This window comes from Sprattus sprattus (assembly GCF_963457725.1).
Source record: "Sprattus sprattus genome assembly, chromosome: 21".
Taxonomy (NCBI): Eukaryota; Metazoa; Chordata; class Actinopteri; order Clupeiformes; family Clupeidae; genus Sprattus; species Sprattus sprattus.
In genome coordinates this window covers 1,163,351-1,179,943 of record NC_137919.1, presented here as the reverse complement: position 1 = coordinate 1,179,943, position 16,593 = coordinate 1,163,351, and positions in this window count along the sequence as shown.

The following is a 16,593-nucleotide window of genomic DNA, read 5'->3' as shown; positions in this document are numbered from 1 at the left end:
GGAAGTAAGCACTATTCTTGCCAGTTCCTCAAATTGGACTGGGGTTTTGCACTGTGGACCATGATGTTGTCACGTACTGTATCTATGTTGTCACATATCTTAAGACATTTAATGTTGAAACTACCCACCGCAACTGTTACCAGCGGTTTATATATTGATTTTGAAAAAGGTTCTGGAGCCCAGTTGATACTATTGTATCAAGAATTATTTTAACAGATCCTTTTATCCAAAACATGGTACAGATATATGTATATGACAGAAGTGCAGTTTGCTGCCAGGGTATAAAACTGCAGTTTAAATTTTTTTCACCTAACTATATCATCAATTGCCTAACTCAAGAGAGATGGTGAGGAAATGTGTCACACATAGACGTGGCTAATGTGGTTAGGGAATCAGCATCTCTGACTCTGTGTGTGTGTGTGTGTGTGTGTGTGTGTGTGTGTGTGTGTGTGTGTGTGTGTGTGTGTGTGTGTGTGTGTGTGTGTGTGTGTGTGTGTGTGTGTGTGTGTGTGTGTGTGTGTGTGTGTGTGTGTGCTCATTGGGTCTCTCTCTCTCTCTCTCTCTCTCTGTGTGTGTGCTCATTGGGTCACTCTCTCTCTCTCTCTGACTCTGTGTGTGTGTGTGTGTGTGTGTGTGTGTGTGTGTGTGTGTGTGTGTGTGTGTGTGTGTATGTGTGTGTGCTCATTGGGTCTCTCTCTCTCTCTCTCTCTCTCTGTGTGTGTGCTCATTGGGTCACTCTCTCTCTCTCTCTCTCTCTGTGTGTGTGTGTGTGTGTGTGTGTGTGTGTGTGTGTGTGTGTGCTCATTGGGTCACTCTCTCTCTCTCTCTCTCTCTCTCTCTGTGCTCATTGGGTCACTCTCTCTCCCTTTCTCTGTGTGTGTGTGCTCATTGGGTTACACTCTCTCTCTCTCTCTCTCGCTCTCTCTCTCTGTCTGTGTGTGTGTGTGTGCTCATTGGGTTACTCTCTCTCTATCTGTGTGTGTGTGTGTGTGTGTGTGTGTATTTGTGCTCATTGGGTCACTCTCTCTCTCTCTCTCTCTCTCTCTCTCTCTGTGTGTGTGTGTGTGTGTGTGTGTGTGTGTGTGTGTGTGTGTGTGTGTGTGTGTGTGTGTGTGTGTGTGTGTGTGTGTGTGTGTGTGTGTGTGTGTGGTCACTCTCTCTGGCTGATGTGGTAGATGCTAATGCATTAACCACATCAGCCATGTCCATGTGACACATATCATGCCATATTGGAGTTTGACTTGACTGGAGTTAGCGGGTGAATGAGGAAGTAGAAACCCTTGAGAGAGTTAGAACTGAGGAACTGCAAGGTGATCCCTGGCATTTAGTGACACGGACCATCATAGATGCTTCCTCTGTGTTGGATGTGGCCTTGATCTGGTAAAGAAGTAGATGACAATATAGGACAAGTTCTTTCCTAGGAGAAATAAACCATTGAGATTGTATGTTGCCTGTTTTAATCCATTTCAATGCACTTAAATTAAAAAAATGTATCGATGCAATATTAATAATTAAGCAATATAGCACGAGTGGGAGTGGGGTAGGTAAGGGATAATCCCACGGGTGGTGTTCGGCCGTAGCCACCGAGGCTGCCAGGCCGAGTGGCGTAGGCAACAACACCCGTGGGATTATCCCTTACCTACCCCACTCCCACTCGTGCTATATTGCTTAATTATTAATATTGCATCGATACATTTTTTTTTTATTTAAGTGCATAAAACAATTCTACAGTAAACAAATTAACATTTCAACACGAAGTTAATGATTCAAAATGGTTTATTTCGCCATTGTTTCTCCGCCACAAAAAATAGTTCCATTGTCAACGTCTTGGTTTGGAATTTTAAAAACTTTGAATTAACGATTATCATCAATGCGAATGTTTCATCGCGGAGTGATTTATTTTTAGCTGTGAAAAGTCCCGTAACTGTAGGTATGTTGACGAATAACCTATAGCATGGAACGTCTCTCATCCAATCAGAAACAGCTAAATTACGCGCTAGAACCCAATTGTTTTATAATGATAAAGAAATAAACTAATTAATTAATAAATACATACGAGGCACCAGTCCAACTGGCTTATTTACACAGTTGATAGTTGGAAATCTGAACTGTACCCTATACTGTTGAGTGCAGCATCAAACTTTGCATGAGTCTCTGAGTCTGAAAGACTGCTATGTTTCACCCTGAGGTAAAGGCGTGTTGGTGCACTGGTACATCCAGGGTCAGCTGCTATGTTTCACCCTGAGGTAAAGGCGTGTTGATGCACTGGTACATCCAGGGTCAGCTGCTATGTTTCACCATGAGGGAAAGCAGTGTTGGTGCACTGGTACATCCAGGGTCAGCTGCAATGTTTTACCCTGAGGGAAAGCAGTGTTGGTGCACTGGTACATCCAGGGTCAGCTGCTATGTTTTACCCTGAGGGAAAGCAGTGTTGGTGCACTGGTACATCCAGGGTCAGCTGCTATGTGAGCCGAGTCTCCTTAGAGGTGATTGTTCACACATGACAACTGCATCCTTGGGTCTTGCGTCACTTTACCTGGTATTGATCATATAGCACCACACTATAAAATCTAGTTCCTAACATTCAAAGCGTGGCTGAAGACACGTCTGATGTACTTGCACTCAAATTAAAAAACGATATTTTCTTCCTCATTTGGCATTTGTCAGAATACATGAAACATATTCTCCTGGAACTTTGAGTGTTAATGATCTGTCCTTGATTTCAGATTCAGCCACCTCCGGATAGGTGATTGTTCACACGTGACAACTGCATCCTTGGGACTTGCGTTTCTATACCTGGTTTTGATCATATAACACCACACTGTAGTCACAAAGTACACAAATTATATAAAATCTAGTTCCTAACATTCAAAATGTGGCTGAAGACACAACTCTTCCACAACGTCTGCTGTACTTTTGAAAATTTAAAAACCATCTATTCTTCCTCATTTGGCATTTGTCAGAATACATGAAACATATTCTCCTGGAACTTTGTGTGTTTAGGATATGTCCTTGATTTACCTATTTGATAACATTGCACCTCACATTCAGCCACCTCCGGATAGAACGACTCAAATAACTAAATGTAAACTGTACCAGTCGCCAGATGGCCTCACTCTTTCCTAGTGACATGCTTCATTAAACTGTTATGTAAACTTTCATTAACAGGTTCCAACAGTTTTAAAACAAGAATGCCCAGTTTATGTAATTCCATACTGAAAAAGGAGTCGGTAGGCATTTGACGAGGAGATGGGATGAGAATGCATGCATGCTGCTAGCAGAAGGTGGAGGAGATGGGATGAGAATGCATGCATGCTGTTAGCAGAAGGTGGAGGAGATGGGGTAAGAATGCATGCATGCTGTTAGCAGAAGGTGGAGGAGTAAGTGCCTAGTATTAATATATTCCTGGTATGAATCATGTGCTTATGAAAGCAGGAGCATGGCTATTCTCACTGTGTGTGTAACTAGAATATTAGGTGCCACTAAGTCTGCATACGAACAAGAGCATGTTTAGACCAGAGGAGATAAGAAAGGAACTGTGCTTCTTCCGACCTTGTGCAAAACTGTCATCCTTGCAAGACAGGGAGCCTCAGACGTGAGAAATCCACCACGTGGTTACCCCTGCTGAAAACCAAACTTCTGTCTATATAAACCTTGTGCGAAGGGTTTATCAGGGCCTTCACTGTCAGCACTGGCAGGGGAGCCCGATTGCAATTGTCTGTGTTTGTTTGTGTAATAAATATACTTATATGCAGCTCCGGAGTCCTGAACTAACTAGGGTGAATTTTCACTTATCAAGCTGTAATGCGGTTAATTTAGTGCAGTACTGTATGTAGTCAGCAAAATACAGTATGCTATTTCTCTCTCTATCACTCTCTCTTAAATTTCCTCAACACCTGCTGAACCTCCTTAGGAACTAACAGTAGGACAACTGTCACCATCGGTATACTTACTGTAATGTTTCATCAGTTCAGGAAACAGGAACCAAAATTCATAGGAACTCATAATTTACATATGCAAGAAACACACCACATTGTCCATGCAACGAAACGCCTTCAAAATCGTTTGTTATTCCTAACAGAATTTGTGCATAGTTCCAAGTAAAATCCTTGAAATCACAGAAATAGTTGTAGTCAATTATGTAGAATTTCCCTATATATTTCACCTGTATTCTCCAACTTTGTAATGGCTTCTAACTGTTGTTAAATAACGAAAAGGACAAAAGCAAGAGACTTTAAATGATTTCACATTTTCCTGCACGTTTGATGGATTAAATACTGTCTTCACTGAAGTATATGTAGGACATTGAACTATTTGGCAGTGATCTGAATTAGATGGTGGTTTCACCTCAACACTGCCCCCTACTGATCAATCTTTACCAAGAAGAACAGCTTGTAGACTTAGTAGTGGCATCTATAGGCTAATACAAAAAATGTGAATTACACAGATTAGTTTGTTACACAGATATGAATCAGCACCAGCAACCGTATACTGATGACTTACATTCCCATCGAAATTGTAAAACTTAAATTTGGAGAAAAAAAAGCTTTATTCACATTCTCACATAAATTCTTGTACAAGCATTTGTGCATTTGTGGGCAAGTGTAAGTGAACAAGCGACAGAGAGGTTATCACAAAGTTGTTACCAAGACAACGCCTTGGACGAAGAGCATGAGAAGCTTAAGCAGTCGAGTACGTCCGCTATGGTCCTTATATACAGGTCAGTAAGAGCTTGGGTCCTTATAGACAGGTCAGTAAGAGCTTGGGTCCTTAAAGACAGGTCCGTAGCAGTTTGTGCACCAGCCATGGGAATATATTTAATTTAAACACTCATAAGCCTCAGAATAAAAAAGACATTCAACCTAAATATGACTAGCAAGCGAAAAGAAAGGGCTGTCCTTAAAAATAACACAACATAAATCTGAGCTAACATGAACTTACTGAGCTCACATTGGTGTCTGTGTCAGTGCCCAATAAGGCCAAAATGAAACACCATTAATCATTTATTAGGCCAGTATTCACCAGTTTCTTATTCTGATTGAATGGGTTATTTATTCTTGGTACAACCTTAATAACCAACTAGTTGGTCTTAATGAATGTTTACTGATATGTAGCAAGGATCAAAATCAAAAGAAGATTGAAAGCCTTTTAATAAACTGTCTAAATATGCCACTTAGAGCACCATAGAATAGTTGTGGAACAGGTTTTCCTACCTGCAGACTTTACTTTACCAACAAACAAACTGTACCAACAGGTTCATCTTATAGCTTCACAAGACAGAGAGATCCGTCAGAACCTGATGGAGGCTTAAGGCTTTGGAAGAGGTCTCTGCCTTGTGGAAACACAAGATGGTGACTTTTGAGGGTTGTAGTAGGATACTTTTGGACGCATGTCGTATGTTTTCAGATTTTTTTTTCTTAATAAAAATGCCTAACTCACACAAGGATTGTGTCCTTTTCATGTCATTTTTGGCTTCACTTCACAACAAGGAACCTGTTTTAAAGGAATAAGGAGATATTAACAGTTCATTAAGGATGAATGTGTCTGTAGTTCTAGTGGACCATTTTCATCATTTAAGTCTGATTATGGAAAGTACTCTAAAACTGGAAACTTGTGTTGTGTCAATAATGATATACTATTTATTTGCACTGATTGAAAAGCACTCATTGCTCTCAAACAACTTTCCACTTTAGAACAGAGGTCCTCCCTCCCAGTCACCACTAGCAGCCTGGGTGAGTACCATTACTGCCTCCCAGTCACCACTAGCAGCCTGGGTGAGTACCATTACCATTACTGCCTCCCAGTCACCACTAGCAGCCTGGGTGAGTACCATTACCATTACTGCCTCCCAGTCACCACTAGCAGCCTGGGTGAGTACCATTACCATTACTGCCTCCCAGTCACCACTAGCAGCCTGGGTGAGTACCATTACCATTACTGCCTCCCAGTCACCACTAGCAGCCTGGGTGAGTACCATTACCATTACCATTACTGCCTCCCAGTCACCACTAGCAGCCTGGGTGAGTACCATTACCATTACTTGGACCTGCTGTGCCTTTGCATTGACCATTGAAACACTGTTTGTCAGTAGAGTACTTATCCCACAATTATTCTGTCCCCAAAGGTAACGTTTTCATACAGTGGCTTAGCAGACTACATGCTTCCTATTTTTGTTTTTTAAATACATCATATATCAGTAAGATTAGGTTGAGACTAACTACTTGGTTATTAAGGATGTACCAAGAATATAGTACATATTCAGTGAGGATAAGAAAGTGGCTAACGCAGGCCTGATCAATGATGCTTAATGGAGACATCATTTGGCACTTATACAGATGCATAGTAGTTATGTGTGAATGGTTATCATATGTTCCCTAAACTATAGTGTTCCCCTAGTTTTATGTCCAGAAATCAGATCAAGCGCAATTAATGTAAAACCCATACCCCTCGTCAGACACCCCTAAAAAATGTCTTCCCAAACAATGTTTCCTAGCGTAAAATAATTTGAGTCGGTAAATAAATTGATGTTGTGGTAATATTAGTTAAACCCCGGCCCTACAGCTTTTAGTCTCACAGATTATTTTATTTAAATGACCACAGTAATCATCATTCCACTCTCCTGTTCTAATCATGGCACAGTGTTCTCCATCTGGATCATCTTCCTTGTAGTTATTTGGCTGCCCGTCACCCCAAAACCTGGAAGAAGAGCAGAGTCCAGAGAGCACATAAACATAACAAACGGTGCTCATAATCTGTCAAATTAAACCATGACACTTCAGGGGCCGTATTCACAAAGCCTTTTATCTTACCACTAGGAGTGCTCCTAACTCGCGCTAAAACCTTTTACGTAGGAGTAATTTCTTAAAAGTCATTCACAACGGCTCTGAGACCTACTCATACTAAGGATAATACCAACTCCTAAGCTTAAGATAAAAGCACCGTTGCTATGGATGACGTCGACTCTCATGCACGAGTTTAGAAGGGGTGAGGACGGTGATTGGTTGTTGACAGGCTCTCTCATTAAAAACTCATTCGTGACGTCCCTCTAACAATCGCACTTTATCAACTGAAAATAAGAGAATAAGCTAGGCTTCAAATTAAGTCATATTAAATAGTTATGGACAGTGCAGTTAGCAGAAAAGCACACGCATGATGACAAGTTTGTGCATCCAACGGGAATGACACTTTGCACGTTAAGAGAAAAAGAAAGCGATCAATATCAAATATGGCAATTGCATGTAATCAAGGCAGTAATAATTAAAGCACCCAGCAAACTGTTAGGCTATTATATTTCCAGCCCTTGACCACTTCAAATATCAGCCATATGGCCCTTCAAGCGAAACGAACGTGAAACGTAAGCGAAAGCCTACTGGTCCCAGGACCAATAGCCACTGTCACCCCAGCGGCATCCAGCTGGTAAGTTCTCAAAAACCTGCTGCAGACCGCCGTTGAAATGCACGAGTCGAAAACGTCCTCATCTTTTGATGGGGCAATTATTGTAATGTGTGGACATTCACTGGACATTCCTGCGATCGCCATGGAATTTACTTTGATCTTGTGTAATTGGCGATTGTCCAAAGGGCAAAGGCAACTGGATAAACTGTTGGATGATGTGGGGTCTACAGTGCGTTGATAGTTTGATGAATTAAACGTCTGACTGATGATTCCCAGTGTCGTCATTTGCGTTTTCCGCGAAGCCAAATAGGCTATATTTATGTTTCCAAACATTTCACTTCGGGACACATCGTTGTTTAAAGGCGTCATTGCATCCCACGCTAATTCTACGACAATATTAATACCTTCACGGTTTAAGCAATGTCTTTTATCAATTCCAAGTCGGCTGCAGCCATCTTACGATTTTTTGTGAATAGGTCTTAGTGACTTAGGAGTCCTCATGAGGAGTTTTAAGCTGTCCTAGACTTAGGTGCTACTTTTAGGGATAAAATATTTTGTGAATTGCTCTTAGTAAAAAAAATTAGGAGTCCTACATTTAAGACTGACATGCCCATTATTTTTAGGAGTTTCTCCTAAATTCGCCACTTATGACCTACTTTTAGCCCTAAGATTCTTTGTGAATACGGCCCCAGATTTCAGCTCATTAGGTTGTTTTTGAGGTCTGTACATATCTAACCAACTAATTACATTAAATGTGGATTGTTTTGAGCAGAAACAAAGGTAATAATATTTTGATTGTACCAACTTTGGGTCTGTGAGGGGTGTGTTGTCCACCCAGCGCCATGTGCCTTCTTCCTCAGCATCAGTTAAACCAATCCAGTGATCAGTCTTGTCCCTCAGGTGATCCTAATGTAAGAAATATCACTCTCATGATCTTGATCAGCAACAAAATGATGATGACTGCAATAACCATTTCATCATGCTGATTTCAATCACATTAGTCTTTCAAGCTTTACTACTCTTTTTTACTCAATCATTCTTACTCTTTTTTAAATTTGTAGATAACGAATAAGACTGATCAATTAATCTGTTTGCGTCTGATGAATCTTAGTTTAATTTCCAGGTAGAGTGGCATATCCAATTAGTATTAAATGCAAGGGTGTGATTCTGAAACTGCTGTAATACATTAATGTATAAAATGTATTAATCAACCAAAGCTAAGATGACCTTCGTTGATCCCACACAGGGAAATGTGCTGAATACCTGAGAGTCACAAATAGGTAGATGTCATTGCTTAGAGGGTGTTGATTAATATTCCTATTACTACATACCTGATGCATATCCAGTATTGTACACCATATTGCTTTTCAGTGTCACCACGTTATTTATAATTAGTATTTTTATACTTTTTGCATTATAATGTTCTATTTTAGTTCAGGTTAAAGTATGTTTTACGTAACCTTGGCTCAACACAAGCATTAGGTTATGTTGTGAATGGTATTTAAGGAATTTTGGCCATTAAGTCAATGTGTTTAAAAAGAAGATACAATCTGGGTAGGAACAAAGTAGTAGTTATAGTGATAATAGTTTTACTACTGTATGTAAATAATGTACTATTTTAAAACAGGATGCTGTTGCTGATGTTATATCAGGTAAGGGAATAATCTTCAGTGGCCCTCTGAGACACGTATCATTAACCTGGTGTTTAACACGTGATGCATGTATATACTGTATATGCAATAGCCATCCTAGCATTCACACAAATGGTCTGCACACTTGTAAACAAGTAAACAGTTAATGCTCTCAGGTATGTTGGAGGTATAGGACAGGGGGCAACTGTAGTGACCGGTCATTTGAGATTTATAGTTAATAAGGACAGCCAAAGTCAATGATTCAATGTTAATCATAACTAGTATAAATGTTACTTTTATTTGGATTTATATTCAACAGACTGTCTCTCAAGGGATAGTCAGATATGCTGAAGGTGAAGCGCTGAGAGGCAGTGTGGATCTTCAAGCTTCTGTCTCAACAATGTCGGCCACCATTGTTCAAGAATAAACCTGGATCATGACTGACAAATCTAAGACTGGATCTCATAATATATGGTATAAAACTAGTTACCATTAGACCTGCACCAAAAATGAGTTCACCAGCCACTACTGATTTCAGTTTAGTACATTAGAGTTAGATAGTAGACTATGACATTTTTTTTAAGGAAATAATGTCATACCCATTCTTGTTGACTGTTTATGATGACCAGGTGTCCTCCCATAGTCACACAGGCATCTCTACTCTCAGTCCAGTTCTTCTTATCAGTGGAGAAGTGGTAAAATGATCCATTGAAGTACTCCCAGTCATCCGCACACTTCCTCACTCCTGTTAAAAAAAAAATACATTTAAAATGACCAATAAAACTGACACTTTGTTTGTCATGTACTGTATATGTATATATATATGACTGAAACAAAGACAACCTACAGTCATACTGATAAGAAATCCTCTTGTAGAAAAAACCTGATATGGACAGACCTGTTGCTTTTTCAGTACTTTTGTGCACCAGAATGAAGACAAGGTCTAGGAACCTCCAGTCCACTACAGATGTATAGAAATCTCACCTTGTAGCTCATTCTTCAGCTTTGTGACTTCGTTGGTGAGATTATCATTTCTGTTTTTCTGCTCAATTAACATCCTTTCAGTTTCTGTTAAAAGAAAATACATCAACAGTAGACTATGCCATTAAAAGATGTCCAGTATACATTTTTCTCAGATTATTATCATTGTGGAAAAATGAATAACCAAAGTCCAGTGAAGTCATGCTTAGTCAGAGTTAATGACTTGGTGAACAATGCATTTTCTTGTTTTGTTGTGTTATTTTTAAGGAAAACTAGTCAATCACGACTGAGTGTCGTGAGTGATATTGCCCTGACTGTGAGAGAGGAAACAAATATCATGGCCAATGGAGTGTGGGGTAACCTAATGAGGTGCACCTGAGAGGTGGCTTTAAGTATGGAGAGGTAAGGGAATGGTGGGGTGTTGGGGACGAGTGTGTGGTGGAGGGTAAGTGTTAAGTGTGGAGAGGTAAGGGAATGGTGGGGTGTTGGGGATGAGTGTGTGGTGGAGGGTTAGTGTTAAGTGTGGAGAGGTAAGGGAATGGTGGGGTGTTAGGGATAAATGTGTGGTGGAGGGTTAGTGTTAAGTGTGGAGAGGTTAGGGGATGGTGGGGTGTTGGGGATAAATGTGTGGTGGAGTTTTTATCTAAAAATGTGTTGATTCTGTTGACATATAAAAATCACAGTTACACACTAAGAACCTGATTTACTAACAGGATTGCGCCCATTTCAGGTGTAAAATAGCGGTCGTAAACATAAAACGGTATTTACTAAGGGGGCGCATTTGAGTAGAGGCGCATATTAACGCTTTGTGGGTGTGAACCTGCAAACAGGTGGGATGGCACGGAAACGTGGGTGGTAACGTGGGCGTGAAGCGCAATTTAATGGGAGGAGAGAAGGTAAGTGCGCCTAATGATGTATTGCGTGGTATTTACTTAAACTGCCTGGCGAGCGCACGTCTTTGATTTGCGGGCTAATTCTCCGCCTCATAAAAGCACGTCATAACCAGGAAGCGCATTTCCATTGAGTCTGAAAACGTTGATTTGGCAGCAGTTATAAGAGCAAGGCGAAGAAAGAAGACAGAGACAGCGCACACAAAGAATTTTTTCAACACGTATAACACTTTTTCAGTTAAGCGAACCACAAATCATTAGAGGGTACAGGTTAACCAGCCACGCAATACTTCAATTACTGGACCAGATCAGAGACTACATCTAACCCTCCACCCGGCGATCACATTCCATTCCATCAGTTGTTAAACTCCTGGCAACATTTGCAAATATTGGCCGCCGGATAATTTCAAACAGTCATAGCATCTGCAGTTGGTATATCTCAGCCTTCACTCAGCCAATTATTCACCCAGGTACTCGACGCATTGCTACGGCGCACTGGTCAATATACATTTCCCCACTATGATAGCTGAAATTAAACTTTCCGAACGTAATTGGAGCGATTGATCGCACCCACATGCAAACAGTCCCACCTTCAATCCGCGAACACATTTACCAGACAGAAAGCACACATATTCAATGAATGTCCAGGTCATATGTGATGCCAACATGACCATTACTTACATGGTAGCCAAATCCTGTCCATGACAGTTTTATCTTCCGGAATAGTGCCATCTATCCATGATTGAGCAACAGTTATTTTGGAGAGGCCTGGCTACTTGGTAAATGTATTTGTTTCAGTGGGGTTGTTTTGTAGTGAACCCATGTCCCTTGTAGAATGTATTAATCTCGCCATGTACACATCTATATTGTTATAATAGACAGTTTATGCATTAATGCCGTCAATACCATATTATTTATAAACGTGTTCTTTTAAACATCTCGCTGTAGGTGATGGCAGGCAGAACAACAATACAACCCATTGAATCAGGTTCAGTGATTGAGCGAACGTGAACCAATATATCTATCTCCTCTTCGCTGAACCTTAGTTTTTTCTTCCTCGAATCTCCATGGTGGCAGTAACTTGCAGGCGATTTCTCCCGTCTTTTAACGGTGCACTAAATAATGATTGCCAGCACGGATCTGGTTTGATAAATACCACGGAAAATGCGGGGAAACACTGTGCGTTAATGTGCGCCTGGCAAAGGTCGCAATGTAAGTAAGATTAAGCTGTGGTCGCAATGTTAGTAAATCAGGCACTAAGAGTTGGGATGAGAGTAGGGTTAGTTTCAAGTTAGTTATAGTTTAGTAGATAGTTGGTTGACTTTTAGGTGAGTTAGAGCTAGTACTTGATATTTGACTGACTTTTTGTATGGCTTTCTATATTAAATCTTGTTTAAATATCCCCAGATGTGTGACTTTTTACCTGTAAGGTTAGCCTCCAAAGTCCTTGTCATGGCAGTGGCATTATCATACTCCTCCTGCAGTATTCCAAACCTCTGGCTGATGTCTTGTGTAAGCAAATAAAAAAAATTGTGACAGCTATCCATATTAAATGTAAACATATCTTTCAAATAAGAATCCATGTTCCATATTTCATTGAAATACAGTGCTTGTGCATTTCTCACTACCTGACGTATTAGCTTGCAAAGCCAGAGTAGCAGAGGTGGCTTTAAGTGCCGAGAGGTTACACACTTAGAGTTAGGTTTGAGTGGTTAGTTTCAAGTTAGTTATAGTTTAGTAGACGGGTAGTTGAGAGTTAGAGCTAGTACTTGATATTTGACTGACTTTTTTTAGGGCTATCCATATTAAATCTTGTTTAAATATCTCCAGATGTGTGACTTTTTACCTGTAAGGTTAGCCTCCAAAGTTCTTGTCATGGCAGTGGCATTATCATACTCCTCCTGCAGCAATCCCAATTTCTGGCTAATGTCTTGTGTAAGCAAATTAAAAATTGGCGACAGCTATCCATATAAAATATAAATGTAACTTTCAGCAACACGTCTATTGAAATACAGTGCATGTGCATTTCTCCCCACCTGACATATTAGCTTGCAAAGCCAGAGTTACATTGGTGTGCTCCGCCTTAAGCAAGTCTAACTGTTCTTTAACACCTGTTGGAAAGTAAAGAACACGCGGCAGATATTTTGTTCACGAACAGGCAAACATGTTACTTGGACAACATGGTCATGAGAATAGAAATGAGGTTAGATTTGGGGTTAGTGTTAGGGTCATGGTTACTTAACAGTCAGTTGAAAATGTTCATAGTTAAAGGATTACTTGGATATTTTCAGATTTATGTCTTTCATATAATAGACTATTATATTATTAGAATAATGTGTACGTTAAAAAAGGAAGAATGGGTAGCAGTCTTGGCCGGATATGACTGGATTTTCAAAAAGTACCTGACACTGACCTAATTTATCCTAGCAATTTGACCCTAACCCTAACCTGAGCTAGTACTTGATACTTGACTGACTTCATGTTGGTTACCCATACTCAATATTGATTAGATATCCTTTTTACCTGTAAGGTTAGCCTTCAAAGTCCTGGTCATGGCAGTGGCATTATCATACTTCTCCTGCAGCATTCCCAACTTCTGGTTCATGTCTTGGGTAAGCAAAATAAAATTGGACTTTCAAAAAGTAAGATGAAATTGTCCGTCAATTGTGGATACTTTCAGAACCTGACCTAATTTATACTAGTAATTGGACCCTGACCCTAACCTAATTTATACTAGTGATTGGAGCCTGACCCTAACCTAATTTATACTAGCGATTTGACCCTGACCCTAACCTAATTTATACTAGTGATTGGACCCTGACCCTAACCAAATTTATACTAGCGGTTTGACCCTGACCCTAACCTAAATACTAGCAATTCCCCTCCCTTTTCATAGTTTTGTATTTCAAAGGGTGATGATGTCTGTCACAGCTTTCGTTCACCATTTTACATTCACTACAAACCATACTCTCGCTTTCCCTTGGCTACTCATTTACTCACTCTTGGTACTGTATGTCATTCTTAGACTCACTCACCTGAATATGTCTCCATTTTCACAACATCTGTAAAAGAATGCAATCAGCATCATATACAGTCAATGTCATCCTCATACACTGATTAACACATAGAAATCAAAATCTTTCATCCGCTTCAGGAAACTATTTGACCCAACTGATTTTTAACTGATTTCAAAGGCTGAGCTATTCATGGTACATGTCTTGGACAGTACAGTCATACTCACAGAGCGCTCCCATAGTAACAGTACAGTCATACTCACAGAGCCCTCCCATAGTAACAGTACAGTCATACTCACAGAGCCCTCCCATAGTAACAGTACAGTCATACTCACAGAGCCCTCCCATAGTAACAGCAACAGCCAACAGGAGAACACACACAGAGAGTAAGAGTACTGTGCATCTCTGGGAGATACCAGAACGGCTCTCTTTCTCTGAATGCTGCTGTGGTGAGAAGTTGGCGGGGTCAGGTTTGTCCAGGGTCGAGATGCTACTGGAATCAGATGGAGGTGATGGGTTCATTTCAATTCCTGGGTCTGAATAAGATATAAAAACAACTTATTTCCATTTCCGTTAGAACCTTTTCAATTCTAGTCACTATTTCAGAATAATTGATTTAGAGAGCTGATAAAAAGCCTGTTTGGCTTGGCTGACACCCCAAGAGAGCTTGCATGTGAGGCCTCTACCGGTGGGAGGACAGATGTAGTATTGGTAGGAGTCTGACTTATTTGTTTGCTGCTCAAATAGGCCGTTGTTAGCTGCTGTGGTGACCTCCTATGTATGGCGGGAATGAAGCTAGAAGTAGGACAGGTAAACTCACTACATCTCAGCTGCCCCAAAGGCTGATAATCATGGCTGTAAGAATGACATCAGTGTGCTTGGACATGAGCCTGTTGCCTTTTAATGTCTGCTCAGATTTATTTATACTGCCCCCTCAGTCACAGCTGCTATCCTAAATGAAATGGCAGAACAGAGTTCTACTAGGAAACCATGGAATGGAACGCTGGGCGTGGATCTGTTGAGAAGTTTAGTGAGGCAGGTGGTGAGAATATCGGTACCACTTTACAATAAGACTCCATTATAAATGGTTTATAAATAGGTTACTAATTAGGTTTATTCATTAATTAGAATATCCACTGTAATTGTGGGGTGAGTCTGGGAAATCAGCCTGTTGTCTGCAAATACTTTTGATTAAAGCAGCACAACGAATCAATAGCTATTCGCTAAAGGTATGCTAGCAGCTAAAACTAACGAAATCTCTTGAAATGTGCTGACATTGTAGCGCCCCAATTTTTTTTGAGATGTTATTTTAAGGTTAAACTGCTTATCCTAACCCTAATCCTAAGGTATAATTGTTGCATATTCGGCTTTAATAAGCCTATCCTGGTGTCGGAGAAGGAGGCACATTCAGAGCCGAACTGAATGTACTGGAGTGTCCCAGGACCGAGAGCTTGGAGCTAAATAAACAGCCGAGGCCTGGATATGGGGGTTTACTGGAAGATAGTCTATGAGAAACTTGCTAACCCTGCCTTACACCTTAACACGCCCCAAACAGCAGTCAGCCCTGCTTGATCCAAGGGTAATCGTTGAAGGGACCGGTATTCATAGTTAATAAGGATGTGCCCTAGTCAATAATTCAATCTTATTTATACCTAGTACAAATGTTACTTTTGTTAGCATGTAAGCATTCCTGGGTGAGGACTCTTTGGTTTGACCTATTGACGGAGGTGAGAAACCCCTTCCCCCTCCGGGTCAAGACAAAAGAGTCTGCAGCCATGGCCTATTTGAATAGATAACACCCCTTAATATTAGTATATAAAGCTCACTATCTCACAAGGGATAGGCAGATTATCTTGAGGCGAAGCTCTGGGGCAGGGGCAGGGGCAGGGGCAGGGGCAGGGGCAGGGGCAGGGGCAGGGGCAGGGGCAGGGGCAGGGGCAGGGGCAGGGGCAGGGGCAGGGGCAGGGGCAGGGGCCAGAACTTAGGCCAGATGGCGAGGAGACCTGCTGGACCCGACGGAGAAACGGCTGTATCCTCAGAACCTCTGGATTAGCCTTCAGATGCATGAAGTCAGGGGCGTAACTATAGGGGATGTAGCAGTTGCACCTGGGCCTGTGGGTCTTGGGGGCCCGTTGACACATTTATGTCAATCTAAATTGGGGTATGGACTGTACAATGTTTGGGAACCCCTGCCTTACGCCACTGACTAGGGCTCGTCATAATAGCTTGCACTTGGGCCCGTCGAAACTACCTTACGCCACTGACTAGGGCTCGTCATAATAGCTTGCACTTGGGCCCGTCGTTACTACCTTACGCCACTGACTAGGGCTCATTATAATAGCCTGCACCTGGGCCCATCGTTACTACGTTTTGCCACTGCATGAAGTCCTGTCCCATCCTGAACACTTTCTACCGGGGCACCATTGAAAGCATCCTGTCCAGATGTGGGGCTGCAGCTGCACTGAACACAGCAGAAAAGCACTGCAACGCATAGTGAACACAGCTGGCAAGATCATTGGTGCCCCACTCCCTTCCTTGCAAGACATATACACCACCCGACTCACCCGGAAAGCCACCTCGGTTGCGAGTGACACCAGCCACCCTGCACACATTCTGTTCAGCCTCCTACCCTCTGGAAGAAGGAATAGGACCCTCCGTTGCCGCACCACCAGACTCAGTAAT